The 12,357-nt window shown below is 44.1% G+C and overlaps 1 protein-coding gene across 11 annotated transcripts in view; it reads left to right on the forward strand.

Annotated features, from left to right (window-relative positions):
- The first annotated feature begins 5,162 nt into the window (after positions 1–5,162).
- CASP8AP2 (caspase 8 associated protein 2) overlaps positions 5,163–12,357 on the forward strand; it is a 48,223-nt gene continuing 41,028 nt past the window's right edge. For 10 of the 11 annotated variants that reach the window (XR_004480621.2, XR_007470603.1, XR_004480622.2 and 7 more), the window contains exon 1: positions 5,163–5,237. The gene's annotated coding sequence lies outside the window, so the exon portion shown is untranslated. Of the gene's footprint in view, positions 5,238–5,293; positions 5,513–12,357 lie in introns of those variants that run through there. The other variant, XM_049695473.1, reaches the window with a different exon arrangement.

Consider the following 12,357-nt stretch of genomic DNA (forward strand, 5'->3'; position numbering starts at 1 on the left):
GAGGTGGGGAACGCTGCCATATGGGCTCTTGAAAAAGTCTCTCATAATAAACCTGCGGACAAGGCAGGACAAGACACCAGGGAATAAGGATTAGACTGGAGGGTTGCAAGTGATGGGTAACGTCTGGTCTTTGGCATCTATACATAAACATGCATGCACTCAGCCAGCACTGGGCTACATACTGGGCATCCAAGATTTAAAATGCACAGCCTTACCCTGAAAGCTTTCACAGGCTAGTCGGGTAGACAGATGTACAAACAAATCATTGTGCAGGGGGCTCATGATGGTCACAGACAAGAGAGAGGACAGGGCTTCCTGGGAGGAGCATGGGCCTCGGAGCAACTAGATCTGGGTTTGAGTTCCAGCTGCAAAACAGGCACTTCAGTTGGAATTTAGCTGTGGGGCGAGTCACTTGATCTCTCTGAGCCTTCTCCGATCTATAAAATGAGGACAAACAACAACTTTACGCAGTTGCACGTGGTATAGATCATGTGGCCTAAGCACCTGGAATATGGTATGCCCCTTAAAATGGCACTCATCTGGGCTTGGCCCCAGCATCATTTTCACCCACCTGGTCTTCACAGGCTCTTCTACCAATTCATTGTGGAAAAGATCACACCCCTCTTCACATCTCCACACCTCACTTCCTCCTCTGCAAATTGGAACAGAGAAGACTCAGGAGCCATTTGGGCTAGAAGCACAGACCAGCCCCAGCCAGCACTGGGCTCCGTTCTGCAAAATCCTGGGCAGTTACCCAGGGTATTAGGGTTCTCCAGAGAGACGGAACCAATAGGAGATTTTATAGAGAGACAGATATAGATATAGATACAGGTTGACTGATTGGTTGATTTGTTCGTATTGGCCCACACAATTATGGAGGCTAAGAAATTCCACAATCTACCTTTTGCAAGCTGGAGGCCCAGGAAAGCCAGTGGCATAGTTCTGAGAACTATAGAGCCAATGATATAAGTCCCAGTCCAAGGGAGAAGGCAGATGTTCCAGCTCCAATAGAAAGCAAATTCTGTTTGCTTTCTCCAAATAATTTGCAGGCATCTTTATTTACCACAACTAGATGCACTTTTTGAAATTTCTAACAAATTTTCAGAGCACTTTCATCTAAATTATTTGAGTAAGAGAATTTTTTAAAACTGTAAAAAATACTATCACTGGAAATGTTAAGCCTAGCCACTTACCCATATTCAGGATACTGAGTCTCTTGCACTTGTTCCTTTTGATAGACTCCCCCTCCTTCTTCATCCTGCTCTCTGCCCTTAGGAGCTAACCTGTTCAGGTGATGAGGATTCTCAGCAGATCTCCCTTCCAGTGGAAAATAGTATTTAGAAATCCTGATCTGGGTCTCAGGTGTGTTAATGACATATTGCTACAGGGTATCATTGCTTCCAGACCCTTTAAGGAACAGAAATAAGGGATATGTATTTTAAAAACTCATGAGTTCATGCTGACATTTCCACTTCACACAAAATAGTATAGGATTTCACCCCTAATTTTTTTTTATTTCATGCTTGGATCTCTTTCACTAAATATCTAAACTCCTAAAAATATTAACATATTACATATTTCTTTATCCTACAATATACATAAAATAGTTTTAAAATTACAATGTTAATACTAACAGTAAAACTGCTGCGTGAGGTATAAGATTTCTTTGCAGTTCTTTTAGTCCTTAGAATATATCCCACTCATGATGTACAGTCAGAGTGCTGTGTTCAAATGTCACTTAAAATAATGATTTTGCTACAATGAGGTATCACCTCACACCAGTCAGAATGGCCATCATCAAAAAATCTACAAACAATAAATGCTGGAGAGGGTGTGGAGAAAAGGGAACCCTCTTGCACTGTTGGTGGGAATGTAAATTGAAATAGCCACTATGGAGAACAGTATGGAGGTTCCTTAAAAAACTAAAAATAGAATTACCATATGACCCAGCAATCCTACTACCGGGCATATACCCTGAGAAGACCATAATTCAAAAAGAGACATGTACCACAATGTTCATTGCAGCTCTATTTACAAAAGCCAGGACATGGAAGCAACCTAAGTGTCCATTGACAGATGAATGGATAAAGAAGATGTGGCACATATATACAATGGAATATTACTCAGCCATAAAAAGAAACGAAATTGAGTTATTTGTAGTGAGGTGGATGGACCTAGAGTCTGTCATACAGAGTGAAGTAAGTCAGAAAGAGAAAAACAAATACCGTATGCTAACACATATATATGGAATCTAAAAAAAAAAAAAAAATGGTCATGAAGAACCTAGGGGCAGGATGGGAATAAAGACACAGACCTACTAGAGAATGGACTTGAGGACAGGGGGAAGGGGAAGGGTAAGCTGGGACAAAGTGAGAGAGTGACATGGACATATATACCTACCAAATGTAAAATAGATAGCTAGTGGGAAGCAGCCGCATAGCACAGGGAGACCAGCTCCGTACTTTGTGATCCCCTAGAGGGGTGGGATAGGGAGGGTGGGAGGGAGATGCAACAGGGAGGAGATATGGGGATATATGTATATGCATAACTGATTCACTTTGTTATAAAGCAGAAACTAACACACCATTGTAAAGCAATTATACTCCAATAAAGATGTTAAAAAAATAATGATTTTGTCTATGTGGTTATATTTCTCTTGTTTACACAGTTTCATTTATTTAGATTTATTTTCTATTTCTGCATTTTTTCTTTCTGATTTACTTCAATCTTTTTTTTTTTTTTTTTTTTTTTTTTTTGCGGTACGCGGGCCTCCCACCGCTGCGGCCTCTCCCGCCGCGGAGCACAGACTCCGGACGCGCAGTCCCAGCGGCCACGGCTCACGGGCCCAGCTGCTCCGCGGCACGTGGGATCCTCCCGGACCGGGGCACGAACCCGTGGCCCCTGCATCGGCAGGCGGACTCTCAACCACTGCGCCACCAGGGAAGCCCCTACTTCAATCTTTTAATATATGAAACACTTCCATAGTTCAAAAGTAAAAGGTTATAAAAAGGCAAACTCAACACTTTAAATAGGTAAATATATGGTATGTGAATTATATCTAAATAAAGCTGTAATTTAAAAAAGAAAAGCCATGCATATTTCCATGTAAAAATACTTAAGTGGTGGCTTCAAGATACCATACAGTACCCTTTTTATGAGGTTCTAATGTATCATTATGCAAAAACAAGCAAATATATGTATATTCTTTTCCTCATTCTTTCATTGTACTTTTTTCCCCTTAACACTATATCTCATAGATTACATGAAGATCTTCTTCAGAAATTGCTTTTACGTTAGCAACATTTGCAATTGTGAGTTCAGACTCCATAAAGCAAATCTACTACTTTGTTTCCTTAAGAAAAATACTGATTCCTTCAGTTGGCTTCTGTAAGTATGCCAAATTGGCAATGAGGTCTTTCCAAGCAAATATTTTTATACCCAGCTTCCCCCCCTCCCCCATTAAAGAGAGTACCAGTAAAAATGAGAGACTCTGTAAGGGCTTAAATTATAAGGTCATTCTTTTCTGGAAGATAATTTTGCTGGAAATCTTAAGTTATTTTTGAGGCACATATGCTATTTTCTCAATAAATATTTTTTGATGAATGCTATCATTAAGCACTCATGGTGAAAACCAGTATTCAACCAATTGCTAAGTTTTGTCACTTTCATCTCCTACACATTCTAAAATCAGTCCCCTAGCCTACCTGCCATCTCCCTCAGGTCCTCATCTTCTCTAGCCTGGATCACAGCAACAGCATCTCAAAATCCTGCTTCTCAAGGCCGACAGATCTTACTAATGCAAATGAGATCACCAGCACCCCAAGCTTAAAATCCTTCAGTGGCGCTCCCCAACCCCGCCCTAAGACGAGCTCTTATGGCGGCTTCAAAGTCTCACCCCTTTCTCCCTCTCCAGCCTCACCTCGCGCTTTATGCTCCAGCAACACCGAATGCCTTGTGATTGCACACCGTCTACTCTTCCCCTTTCCACTACCTGGAATGCTGGCTGACTAACTTCTCTTCAGAAGCGAAGGTAGGTGGTTGGGGGAGAATCTAGGAAACCAGTATTCTTCCAGAGAACATTTTCTCCCAAATGGGGCCTTTTTGAAAACTTTAAAAATATGCAATAAATTGTTATTACAGTTGCAAATTGTTAAAGTGGACAAAACAGGAGGAAAGGACTAGGGATCAAGATCAAATCCCTCGTTGAGGCAGCAGCGCAAGTTGGCTTTATTTCCCCACCAATCAATGGCGCAGGCCCAGCCTCCGGAGGCTAGACCCTACAGGCACCTCAGATTCCTGCAGGTTCTAAGAGACGACGCCGGTAGTCTACCTCTAAAAAGCACTCGTCTCCCTCCCACCCCACTGGCCTGGTATCCCCTCCTCGAAGCTCCAAACTCCCTGAGGTAAATTGCTTATCATTCAGTAAAGTGTCTGAGGGAAAACAGTGCTTACTCGGTTAACAATCAATCGAATTAATAGAATAAAGAACTAAATAGGGCTTCCCTGGTGGCGCAGTGGTTGCGAATCCGCCTGCCAACACGGGGACACGGGTTCAAGCTCTGGTCCGGGAAGATCCCACATGCCGCGGAGCAACTAAGCCCGTGCGCCGTAACTACTGAGCCTGCCCTCTAGAGTCCGGGAGCCACAACTACTGAGCCCGGGAGCCACAACTACTGAGCCCGCGTGCCGCAACTACTGAAGCCCACGCGCCTAGAGCCCGTGCTCCGCAACAAGAGAAGCCACCGCAGTGAGAATCCCACGCGCCACAACGAAGAGTAGCCCCCGCGCGCAGCAGCAAAGACCCAACACAGCCAAAAATAAATAAATAAATAAAAATTTATTTTAAAAAGAATAACTAAATAAATGACAGGGCCTTCTCAGATGTTACTTTCCCTTTCATTAAAGATCTTCTCCCAGACACCGCCCCTACATCGGCCAACGTTCTGCCCCTGCGGTAGCGGAGCCGCGCCCCTCCTTCCCCGTCAGCTCAGACCCCGCCCCTTTTCCTGAAGCCCCTAGAAGACTACGGGAGTTTGGCGCCAACCGTGTTTTTTTAATCCCTCCCAAAGGCGGGAACTAGGAATGTGCGCCGGGGACGTGCTTTGCGTCTGACTTGATTGGCCGTGGGCGCTCAGTCCCGCCTCCACGTGCTGATAGCGCTCTGGCATTGGTGGAGACTCCAGCGAGACCTCGGTGTCCAGAAAGGACCCCAGGTTGCCTTGGGCCAGGCGGGGCGGGTAAGTTGATGTGGGGTTCTGGTCTGCGCGGGGCTGCTGGGGAAGAGGTTGCACTGCGCGGTAGTACTCTGAGCGGAGGCCGGCGGCGTCCGGGGAGCCAGGGAGTTGAAGGCAGCGGCGGAGTCTGTGGCGGGGGGATGGCGCGTCTGATGTCCGGGGCTCCCAGGAAGCCGCGTTCCCGCCGCCCTCGGATGCAGCTTCTGGGCTTTCACCCCCAATCCCTCTGTGGTCCCTCGAGAGTATCCGGGCGCGGGCGGGGACGAGGGTGAGCGCAGGTAGGAAGTGTCCTTTCGACCGCTCTTCCTGCCCCTCCCCCCCAAAACCAATCTTCCCTTGGAATGTACTCTTAAACCTTTCGGATGGGGTTTTCTGGAGGAATGGGTTTTTCCTGTGTCTGGTGATCATTGATGTTGGTTGTTTCCTCTCCTATTACGCCCAGAGAAGTTGTTTATCTTAATCTCTACAGCGAAGAGAGTCATGCCTAACACATAGTAGGCCCTAAATCAGATGTGAATGTGTAATTCGTAGAATCTCAGGATTTGCGCTTCAGGCATCAAGTTGGCATTGATTCTGATTCTTCTCTGGTCTTTACCGTTCACCACAGCTCCAGTTCCAAACCTTGCCTCTTTTCGGGGCCCCTCCCCCATCTCGCTCAGGGCTCCCCCATCTCACTCAGGGCTCCTTTGATTGGAAGCGGACAGAGGCCTTCAGGGCCAGAATCCCCATACTCCAGTTATCTCCTGGCGTTTCTTGCCATTTTACAAGAGCTCGCCCGTTAAAAAATTTGTTATACTCTTCTGTCTAATGAATATTCTTGATTTTGTCATCTGGCTTTAGAGACAGCTGGGATCTAAGCCCAGATATGCTTTTTACCAGCTGTTTGACCTTGGGGCAAGTTTCTCTTATCTGTTTCCTCATCTGTAAATTGGGAAAAAGAATAATCTGTACCCCATAGAACTTTTGGGAGTATTTAAAGTAAATTGATAATGTATTTTGAGCATTTAGGACAGTGTTTGGCACATAGTGTACAGTATATGTGGCGTTTGTTATTCTTTTCCCCTTAACATCTTTTTAGGGTTCTCGCTGTATTAGATTAAATGTTTCCCATGAGCCTAAAAATACACTCTCCCTCTCCCCTGACTCTTTCTCTACACATTTTTGTTTTTCACTACAAATGTTTATTTCATTCCCTCGATTTTTTTCTTAAAGGAAACTGTCTCTTAAAGACGTTGTCCTTTCACAAAAGTCTCGGTGATCCTTCTCTCATCTGCTTCGACTTCACATCTGAATCCATTGGGATTGTTCCTCAAAAGATTATGAGTGAGCTTGCAACTCTCTTCTTGGTTCTCAACTTTGAAAATTTTGCCTCTTCACTTAGGTGCAACTCTCCTATCACAAGCAACTCTCATTGTATATTGAGATCCTCATTTGAGGAAAAGTGAGAGCAAGTGTGAAAAATCGTTCTTTGCAAGAGATTCTGATACATAAGTTTTCCTCCTCTCCTTCCTCTTTTCCTTCTCAAGAGAATCACTGGCCTTAATAATTTCAAGAGTAATCCCAGCTACAGCAATTATGTCTTTTTTTTTTTAATTGGTGAAGTATAGTTGATTTACAATGTTGTGCTAGTTTCTGGTGTACAGCAAAGTGATTTAGTTATATATTTATGTATATGTATATATATATTCTTTTTCATATTATTTTCCATTATGCTTTATTATAGGATATCGAATATAATTCCCTGTGCTACAGGACCTTGTTGTTTATTTTATATATAGTAGTGTGTATCTGCTAATCCCAAACTCCTAATTTATCCCTTCCCCATCCCCTTTCCCCTTTGATAACCATAAATTTGTTTTCTATGTCTGTGAGTCTGTTTCTATTTCGTAAATAAGTTCATTTGCATCATATTTTAGATTCCACGTATAAGTGCTAGCATATGGTATTTGGCTTTCTCTTTCTGATTTCACTCAGTATGACAATCTCCGGGTCCATCCATGTTGCTGCAGATGGCAATATTTCATTCTTTTTTATGGGCTGAGTAGTATTCCATTGTATATATGTACCACAACTTTTTTATCCATCCATTCATCTCTCGATGGACTTTTAGGTTGCTTCCATGTCTTGGCTATTGCAAATAGTAGCAATTATGTCTTGTCTTCTGTGCTATATACTCCATTTTCCAACTGTCTATTTAGACATTTTCTGCTGGATGTTCGATAGATAATTCAACATGGCTTCTTTGGTTCTCCATTTCAGTTAAAAGCATGACTACCTTGTTATTAAAGCTAGGAGCTGCAGAGTTGTCTGTAACAAATTGGGATTTTGATTAATTCAGCAAATTTTTTTTTTATTACCTACCAACTTGTCAGGCTCTGTGCTGAGAGGTGGGGGTACAATGGTGAACAGAACAGAGCCAGGCCTGTTCTTGGTGGAGCTTATAGCCTAGCGGGTGAGATGGATATTTCTCTAGGAATCCCACAAAAAAATGTAATCATAAACTGAAAAGAGGCCATGTAGAGAAAGGACAAAGTGGTAGAAGAATATTTAACAGAGGACCTGACCTAGTGGAGAGAAAGGGTAGCCAGGGAAGGCTCAAACATTACTTAAGCCACAGTAACACACACAGATGAGTTGAGTGAAGGAGAACAGTGAGGAAAGAACACTCCCTGCAGAGGCGCTGTGGTGGGAGGGGCAAACTGTGTTCTAGGAGCTGAAGGAAGGCCAATATGATCAGGGCAGAGAATGGGGGAGAATGCCACAGACTAACCCTAGAGGAGTGGGGAGAGGCCGGGTCACTCAGGGCTTGGTAAGAAGAATTGTGACAAAATTTGTTTTTTAACCTAAGATCAGCTGGAAGCACTGAAGGGTTTTAAGCAGAGGAGGAAACATGATCAGATTTGCATTTTGAAAAGACAGCTCAGGCTGTGATTTTGAAATGGGCAAGATTGGATATTTGAATACCCATTCCCTTAAAATCTTTTTGATTCTGCTACAGAAATCTTTCAGGTCTGGTCCTAGTCTTTATTTCCACTAATAACTTAGTCATCCCTCATTGTCTCTTGCATTTTTTTTTTTTTTTTTTTTTTGGCTGTGTTGGGTCTTCGTTGCTACGCGCAGGCTTTCTTTAGTTGCGGCAAGCGGGGGCTACTCTTTTTTTTTTTTTTTTCTTCGGTATGCGGGCCTCTCACTGTTGTGGTCTCTCCCGTTGCGGAGCACAGGCTCCGGACGCACAGGCTCAGCGGCCACGGCTCACAGGCGCAGCCGCTCCGCGGCATGTGGGATCCTCCCGGACCAGGGCACAAACCCATGTCCCCTGCATCGGCAGGCGGACTCTCAACCACTGCGCCACCAGGGAAGCCCTTGGGAAGTGGGGGCTACTCTTAAGTTGCGGTGCGTGGGCTTCTCATTGCTGTGGCTTCTCTTGTTGTGGAGCACGGGCTCTAGGCGTGCAGGCTTCAGTAGCTGGGGCTCGTGGGCTCTAGAGCACAGGCTCAATAGTTGTGGCGCACAGGCTTAGTTGCTCTGCGGCATGTGAGATCTTCCCGGACCAGGGCTCGTACCCATGTCCCCTGCATTGGCAGGCGAATTCTCAACTACTGCCGCACCAGGCAAACCCCTCTCCTGCATGTTTTAATAGCATTTTGTGTCTCCCTTGCCACTAATATTTTCTATACTCTTCTTGCTAGAGTTGAACGTCTGAAAAGCAGATTTGATTATGATATTTCTCTGCTTTAAAAGCCTTCAGTGGTTCCCTCATTCCGTAGTGGATGAAGTCCAAGTATCATAATTATATCACTGGACTTTTCTAAAATCTCAATTCTCACATTCTAACCTCTGGGTATTGAAACCCAGGCTTGCTTGTGAACTCTTAGATAGATGCGGGGAGATGGTGTCAGGAAGTGTGTTTGCGAACACAAACCCAGTTTCACTGAACCTTGGGGTTTTGGAAACCTTGAGATAGTGAGTGGTAGGGCTAGAAAGCTAGGTGCCTTTCTTGACTTTATTCAGTAGACATTGGGAAGTAATACAAAGTTTTTGAGCAGGAAGTGAGATGAGCAGGATTGCTTTGGAAGAACTAACCGAACTGTTGTGTGTAACATGTGTTTGGAGAGGGGAGATAGCTAGATAGCTATAGTGGGGGGTCTGAAACAAATTTTGATAGCAAGAATGAGGAAAAGTGGGAGAAGCGTTGTAGGGTAGCATCAGTAGGGATGCTACTTAAAGAAGTAGCAGTGTCAGGAGGTGACAAATGTTGACAGGTGATCTTTTTTGGTTTTGGACTTGGTGAGCTTGGACTTACAGGAATGTGTTTATTAACTTTAGCATCTTATTGCTGACTGTTGATTGTTTTTTAGTACAAACATATCCTAATTCTCAAGCACTGAGGGGCAGCAGAGTCGTCTATAAATCTGATCTGGTACCCCCTACTTTTTGTGGCAGTTCTTGCTCTCTATCCTGACCTCCTTGTGTTTGCCCATCAAATGTTTAATCCAAACTGCTTTGCAGTTGTAGAAAATAAAGTAGTGATGTCTAGGAGCTTGTCACCTTAGGAAAGTATTCAGATACCTTACCTTTTTACAAGGGCCCAGTAGCATTTAGAGCTAGTTATGTGTTATTAAATTGTAATAACCACAATTGTAATTGTAATTAAATTGTAATAAAGTTAAAGAGGGAATTCCCTCTGTAACTTAACATTTTTTTTTAATCATCCTTTTTTTTTTTTGGCTGCGCTTGGTCTTAGTTGCGCCACATGGGATCTTATTTGCGGCGTGCGGGATCTTTAGTTGCGGCATGTGGGATCTAGTTCCCTGACCAGAGATAAAACCCAGGCCCCCTGCATTGGGAGCGTGGAGTCTTAACTGCTGGACCACCAGGGAAGTCCCTTAACTTTAAATTAATTAAAATTAATTACAGTTTAAACATCCACCTCGGGGCTTCCCTGGTGGCGCAGTGGTTGAGAATCTGCCTTCCAGTGCAGGGGACACGGGTTCGAGCCCTGGTCTGGGAAGATCCCACATGTCGCGGAGCAACTGGACCCGTGAGCCACAGCTACTGAGCCTCCGCATCTGGAGGCTGTGCTCCGCAACAGGCGAGGCCGTGACTGAGAGGCCCGCGCACCGCAATGAAGAGTGGCCCCCACTTGCCGCAACTAGAGAAAGCCCTCGCAAAGAAACGAAGACCCAACACAGCCAAATAAATAAATAAAATTTATAAACATCAACCTTAGTGTGTTAGGCCAAATAATGGATTCCCCAATATGTCCATGTTCTAATCCCAGGAACTTATGAATATGTTGCTTTACGTGGCAAAAGAAACTTTGGAGGGAATTCCTTGGAGGTCCAGTGGTTAGGACTCTGCTTCCACTGCAGGGGGCATGGGTTCAATCCCTGGTTGGGGAACTGGGATCCCACAAGTCACGTGATGTGGCCCCCCCAAAAAAAGAAACTTTGCAGATGTGATTAGGATTTTGAAATGGGTAGAGTATCCTGGATTATCCAGTTGGCCAGTATTATCATAAGGGTCCTTAAGAGGGAAGCAGGAGAGTAAGTGACAGGAAAGGCCATGTGATGACGGAAGCATGAGGAAGGTGGAGAGGGGAGCAAGTCTGACCATGGAAGCAGAGGTCAAGAGGTGAGATGTCACACTATTGGCTTTGCAGGTGGAAGAAGGAGCCACCAGCAAAGGAACATAAGCAGCTTCTAGAAGCTGGAAAGAGCAAAGAACAGTTTCTCCCCTACAGCCTCCAGAAGGAATGCAGCCCTCCTGAACCTTGATTTTTAGACCAGTGAGACTTCTGACCTCCAGAACTGTAAGGTCATAAATTTGTGTTAAGCCATGAAGTTTGGTAGAGCAGCAATAGGAAACTAACGGTCATTCACACTGTGCATATTTCATGTACTCAATAGCTACATGTGGCTAGTAGCTACCATACTGGACAGCTCAGATATAGAACATTTTTTATCATCATAGAAAGCTCTGTTGGGCAGCACTGGTCTAAAATAATAGTTCTCAGAGTGTGATCCCCAGCAGCATTACCTGCGAACTTTTTAGAAATTCAGTTCTCAAGCCTCATCTCAGACCTACTGAATCAGAAACTTTGGAAATGGGCCCGTCAAATCTTGTGTTTTAAGTTCCCCAGGTTTTTCTTTTCTTTTTTTTTTAATAGACTTTATTTTTTTAGAGCATTTTTAAGTTCACAGCAAAATTGAGCAAAAATGCAGAGTGTTTGCATATGCTTCCTGCGCCAACACACAACTTCCTCCCTCTATCAACATCTAACAACAGAGGGTTGCATTTGTTACAATTAGTGAACATTGTACACCATTGATACACAATCATTGGTACATTGATACCTGATTATCACCCAAAGTCCAAAATTTACATTTGATAAGCCTTAGTTTTTAACCACTCTGCCAATCTCCTACCCTAATTGAAGGCCACTTTCCTGAGCGGGGATTCAACTGAGACTTTGAAGGGTATGTAGAATTTCCAAAGCAGGGGGTTGGAAGGACATTTCAGCAGGAGAGTTGTATAGAGAAAGAAGTGGAGGGATTTTTCAGGGTACTTGGCAAGTTTGACTTGAGCAAGAGGCCCCCAGCTTTAGTTAGTCAGTTGAGTATCAACCACATGAAGTTTGTCCTAAGCAATAATAGTCATGAAATCATGGGTTTAGAATGCAAGTTTTATTTTTGAATCCCCATTGAAATAAATATGTTCATCTTTGAAAAATATTTGGTTATATGCCACTAAAATTATCCCTAGAGCCCCCAGTGATAGTCATGCCCCATTCTGGAAAACACTACCATAGGGAATTACTGGAGGTACCCTGGGGAGGTCGGATGAGGCCAGTGTTTGTTGAGCAAAAGTCATCTGTGTCCCAAGTAAGCTGCCTGCTGCTGTTCATAATTCTCTAGCCCCAGACCTACCAGCATATTTGATCCTGTCTTTCCTGGCTGACAACACTTTGGTGGCTCCCTGTTCTCTTCTAGATAGAAGAGGAAATGCCTTAACATAACCTACAAGGTCCTTGGGGATCCTGGGATAGGCCTACCATGGCCCCATCAGGCTGGTGAAGAGAGGGAGACGGGAGACACGGAGGATCTCCTGGAAGAAGTGACAA

The sequence above is a fragment of the Orcinus orca genome, chromosome 12 (assembly GCF_937001465.1).
Source record: "Orcinus orca chromosome 12, mOrcOrc1.1, whole genome shotgun sequence".
NCBI classification, from domain to species: Eukaryota; Metazoa; Chordata; class Mammalia; order Artiodactyla; family Delphinidae; genus Orcinus; species Orcinus orca.